The following is a 6,000-nucleotide window of genomic DNA, read 5'->3' as shown; positions in this document are numbered from 1 at the left end:
GGCATGCACTACCACACCTGGCCCAGCTCATCTCTCTATATTCACTTTTGTTAAAGGTTCTGTTTGTTTAGATGTAATTACCATTTGCTCCATATATATATATATGTGCACACTTTTATGTCAAAATTCACATGTAAGAGAAAACATGCAGTTTTGTTCTGAGTTTAAGTCACTTCACTGAATATGATTCTTTCCAAAACCATCCATTTTCCTGAAAGTTTCAAATTTCATTTTTTTGTGCTGCTGCATAGGATTCCATTGCATGTATGCACCACATTTTCATTATCCACTCCTCTATTGATAGGCATCTTGGCTGATCCCAGTCCTTAGCTGTTGCAAACAGAACCATAATAAACATGGCGGTGCAAGCATCTCTGTAGAAGAGTGTGGCATTCTTAGAGTATCTGCTCGGGAGTGGCATAGCTGGGTTGTACGGGAGTTCTATTTCTAACTTCCTGAGATTCTTCCCTTTTGACTTCATAATGGCTGCACTAGTTTGCACGCCCACCAATAGAGGAAGAGGGTTTCTCTTTTCACACATCCTCCTCCCCATTGTCCATTTTCTTGATGACAGCCATTCTGACTTGTTAGATGGTATTTCTAAGTTGTTTGAATTTGCATTTCCCTAATGACTATGGAATTTGAACATTTTTAAAACTACTTATTGGCCATTTGGGTTTCTTGTGAACTGTCTGTTCATTTCATTAAGCCATTTCATGATTGTTAGATTTCAGTTTCTGGTGTTTAATTTTTTTTTTGCAAACTCTGGTTATTAGCCCCCTCTCTGAATTATGGCTGGTAAAGATTTTCTTCCATTCTTTTGACTATCTCTTTGCTTTGTTAATGGTTTCTTTTGCTAGGCAGAAACTTAATTTCGTGTAGTCCCATTTGTTGATTCTTGGGGCTGAGAGTCCTGTGCAGAAACTCTTGTCTATGTCAGTATCTTGAACAAGAATGTTCCCTGATTGTTTTCTCTAGTACTTGTTGTGTTTCTGGTTTTAAATTGGGGTCTTGGACCTACTTTGAATTGATATTTGTACAAGAAGAGGGATATATATTGAATGTCATTCTTCTGCAGGTGGATGTCCAGTTTTGCCAACATGATTTGTTGAACAAGTTGTCATTTCTCCACTGAATACTTTTAGCTCATGTGTCAAAGATTAGATGGTCAAAGCAGTGTGACCTTACCTTTCCATTCTGTTCCTCTGGTCTGTGTGACTTCTTTGCCACCACTTGTGCTTTTATGTCATTGTAGCTTTGTTCTTCTTTTTTTAATTTTTAAACAACTTTTTGTTCATTTTTATTTATTTATTTGAGAGTGATAGAGAGAAAGAGGCAGAGAGAGAGAGAGAGAGAAAGAGAGAGAGAGAGAATGGGCACGCCAGGCCTTCCAGCCACTGCAGACCAACTCCAGATGCGTGCGCCCCCTTGTGCATCTGGCTAACGTGGGTCCTGGGGAATCGAGCCTCAAGCCGGGGTCCTTAGGCTTCATAGGCAAGTGCTTAACCGCTAAGCCATCTCTCCAGCCCTAGCTTTGTTCTTCTTAACTATTTTCTCAAGAATTAGTTGAATTTTTAAAATCTTTCTGTGTGTATGTGAGAATGATGCATGCTGTGTGTGGATGTGTTCATTGAGTGAATGTGGGCATGCAGAGCCATGGCTGGAGATCAGAGGGCAAGTTCAAGCGTCATTCCTCAAATTTCTCCTTGTTTGAGACAAAGTATCTTAGTTGATCAGTGTTGCGTACATCAGGCAAGCTGGTCTGTGATATTCGGAAATCTCCCATCTGGATGTTGGAATGGGGATTATATACAATTGCTATTATATCTTGCCTTACCTGAGTCCTGGGGATCCAAATGCAGCAAGCACCTTAAACTACTGAGCCAACTCCCCATCAAATCTGTGTTTTTTTTTTTCCTTTCTTAATCCTCTATTCACTTGCTACCCATGGCTTTTCCATCTGTCATCAATCTAGTTTTCAAACATGCTAACAGTTTTCTTGCAACATTGTGTATGTAACCAAGAGTAGCCTCAAACTCAGAAACCTCTGCCACCTCCCACATGCTGGAGTTACAGCTGTTCATCACTGAGCCTGATCTCACTGCCTCTGCCTCACCTCCCATGTGCTGGGTTAGAGCTGTGCATCACTGTCCCTGGATCTCACGCCTCTGCCTCACCTCCCACGTGCTGGAGTCAGAGCTGTGCATCACTGTGCCTGGATCTCACCGCCTCTGCCTCACCTCCCACGTGCTGGGTTAGAGCTGTGCATCACTGTGCCTGGATCTCACCGCCTCTGCCTCACCTCCCACGTGCTGGGTTAGAGCTGTGCATCTCTGTGCCTGGATCTCACCGCCTCTGCCTCACCTCCCACGTGCTGGGTTAGAGCTGCACATCACTGAGCCTGGATCTCACCGCCTCTGCCTCACCTCCCACGTGCTGGGTTAGAGCTGTGCATCTCTGTGCCTGGATCTCACCGCCTCTGCCTCACCTCCCACGTGCTGGAGTCAGAGCTGTGCATCACTGAGCCTGGATCTCACCGCCTCTGCCTCACCTCCCACATGCTGGAGTCAGAGCTGCGCATCACTGTGCCTGGATCTCACCGCCTCTGCCTCACCTCCCACGTGCTGGGTTAGAGCTGTGCATCTCTGTGCCTGGATCTCACCGCCTCTGCCTCACCTCCCACGTGCTGGGTTAGAGCTGCACATCACTGAGCCTGGATCTCACCGCCTCTGCCTCACCTCCCACGTGCTGGGTTAGAGCTGTGCATCTCTGTGCCTGGATCTCACCGCCTCTGCCTCACCTCCCACGTGCTGGGTTAGAGCTGTGCATCACTGTGCCTGGATCTCACCGCCTCTGCCTCACCTCCCACGTGCTGGAGTCAGAGCTGCGCATCACTGTGCCTGGATCTCACCGCCTCTGCCTCACCTCCCACGTGTTGGGTTAGAGCTGTGCATCTCTGTGCCTGGATCTCACCGCCTCTGCCTCACCTCCCACGTGCTGGGTTAGAGCTGCACATCACTGAGCCTGGATCTCACCGCCTCTGCCTCACCTCCCACGTGCTGGGTTAGAGCTGTGCATCTCTGTGCCTGGATCTCACCGCCTCTGCCTCACCTCCCACGTGCTGGGTTAGAGCTGTGCATCACTGTGCCTGGATCTCACCGCCTCTGCCTCACCTCCCACGTGCTGGAGTCAGAGCTGCGCATCACTGTGCCTGGATCTCACCGCCTCTGCCTCACCTCCCACGTGCTGGGTTAGAGCTGTGCATCTCTGTGCCTGGATCTCACCGCCTCTGCCTCACCTCCCATGTGCTGGGTTAGAGCTGCACATCACTGAGCCTGGATCTCACCGCCTCTGCCTCACCTCCCACGTGCTGGGTTAGAGCTGTGCATCTCTGTGCCTGGATCTCACCGCCTCTGCCTCACCTCCCACGTGCTGGAGTCAGAGCTGTGCATCACTGTGCCTGGATCTCACCGCCTCTGCCTCACCTCCCACGTGCTGGAGTCAGAGCTGCACATCTCTGTGCCTGGATCTCATGCCTTTGCCTCCTCTCCCACATGCTGGAGTCAGAGCTGCGCATCACTGTGCCTGGATCTCACCGCCTCTGCCTCACCTCCCACGTGCTGGGTTAGAGCTGTGCATCTCTGTGCCTGGATCTCACCACCTCTGCCTCACCTCCCACGTGCTGGAGTCAGAGCTGTGCATCACTGTGCCTGGATCTCACCGCCTCTGCCTCACCTCCCACGTGCTGGGTTAGAGCTGTGCATCACTGTGCCTGGATCTCACCGCCTCTGCCTCACCTCCCACGTGCTGGGTTAGAGCTGTGCATCACTGTGCCTGGATCTCACCACCTCTGCCTCATCTCCCACGTGCTGGGTTAGAGCTGTGCATCACTGTCCCTGGATCTCACGGTTCTGCCTCACCTCCCACGTGCTGGAGTCAGAGCTGTGCATCACTGTGCCTGGATCTCACCACCTCTGCCTCACCTCCCACGTGCTGGGGTCAGAGCTGTGCACCACTGTGCCTGGATCTCACCACCTCTGCCTCACCTCCCACGTCCTGGAGTCAGAGCTGTGCATGTCTCTGCCTGGATCTCACCGCGTCTGCCTCACCTCCCACATGCTGGGTTAGAGCTGTGCATCTCTGTGCCTGGATCTCACTGCCTCTGCCTCACCTCCCACGTCCTGGAGTCAGAGCTGTGCATGTCTCTGCCTGGATCTCACTGCCTCTAGCTCATTCATTTCTTCTCTGATACTCTGTGGCTGCACTGTTCTCATCTTTGTCTGCTGTCTGCACATTTATCTCATCTTTGAATGTCTGCCTCATTCATTCATGTTCCTTTGCAGTTTCTTGAGTGCAGGGCACACCTGGAAGACCTCCATCTCTTACATGAACTTTTCTTCAATTTGTCCCAACACCATCCCATTTTCTGATTGCACACTTCTAGTTGACAGGTCATTTTATTGAAATGTGATCACATCCATGGTGTGCAGCTCTGTTCAAACCTTGGTGAGTTTTCATAGTTGTTAGCGCACTTGCCTTGTGTTTCCCATCTTGTTTGGTAGTCGATTCTGTCTCCTTGTGAGCTCATGGTCCACAAGCTTTTCTTGCATAAGTGACATAACCATCTTTACAAACCAGCTAGTTGAAATATATCAAAGGCTGCCCATATCTCTGGGGCAGGGCCTGGGGTTTCCTCCCAGGTCTGATGCTTCTCCTGCATAGCGTCACAAGGGGCTGATCTGTGTGGCCTGAGGTAATGAGCTTCTTGTGAAAGGGGCTGGACTGGATGGTCAGGGTAGCATGAGACACCCTGATAGCTTATTTACCTACTGATATTAAAGTATTTGGAACTTTAGTGGGCAGCACATGCATGCACTATATATTAGGTATATCAACCAAAAATGAGCCAGCTCTGGCAGAGTCGTGTGTGTGAGGGAAGAGGAACATGTGAGCATGTACACAGGTGTTTCCTGCCACTATGACAATTCCCAATATAATCAACTTAAAGAGAAATGCTCAGTTTGACTTCAGAGTGTTGGGATCCATGATCAAATGGCCCCATTGATGTAAGCCTGTGGAGAGGCAGTTCATCATAGTGAGAATGTAGGGCAGAGTATTACAAGGGTAAGGAGAAAGGAATAGAAATGGGTCCCACAATGCCTTGGGAGAGCATCCTCAGTGACCGAAGAACCTTGTACCTGGCCCTACCTCTTCAAAGTTCCATCACCCCCAAATAGCATCATCCAGGACACCAAGCATTGAACACGTGGGCCTTTAGGGGACATCCTGGACCCAAGCTATAGCAATATGCTTCAGCTATAGGGCCTGGACACTGTTCTGTCTCCTGACACTTGCACTACTTCCTGCATCTGGGTGAATTCTGACTGATGAGGTGTTGGGGAATAACTATTTCCTCTGGGCTTCACATGACCATTGCCATCAGAGCAGAGATTTACCTACATTTACCCCATATTCGTGACAATGCAGAAAGCAAACACACCTGGGATTCCAGCCATCCACTTGTTACTGCTCCTGCACCCAGCTGCACGTGGTCTTGGGGTAGAGGGCTGGGCCATGTAGGTGATGGAAGGTGAACTGAGGGGAGGATTCCGGGATGCAGCTTGGAGGTTAACACCGATACTGGGCGGGACTTGGCAGTGACGCAGCTGTTTTGATCCATTCACGTTTCTGTAACTAAGCCCAATCAACTCGCTGGTTCATCAAACTGGACTTGGATGGGATCTTTTTTGGTATGTTGATAGTGACGTATATAGTCATAGTGACAGGAAACAAACATGTGTACATACTCACATGTTCCTCTTCCCCTGTACAGACAGAAGGCTCTGCCAGGGCTGGTTCATAATTGGTTGATATACCTAATATACAGATGAACAGACATGTGTCCACATCTCCCAGGAAAAATAACTGAACACAAAGAGATATCTACTGCATATGGCAGAGTATGGCTTCTCCTCAATTCAGGGATGACCTAGTTCCTGT

Source organism: Jaculus jaculus, chromosome 16 (genome assembly GCF_020740685.1).
Source record: "Jaculus jaculus isolate mJacJac1 chromosome 16, mJacJac1.mat.Y.cur, whole genome shotgun sequence".
Classification (NCBI taxonomy): Eukaryota; Metazoa; Chordata; class Mammalia; order Rodentia; family Dipodidae; genus Jaculus; species Jaculus jaculus.
Note: the sequence above shows the minus strand (reverse complement) of the source record.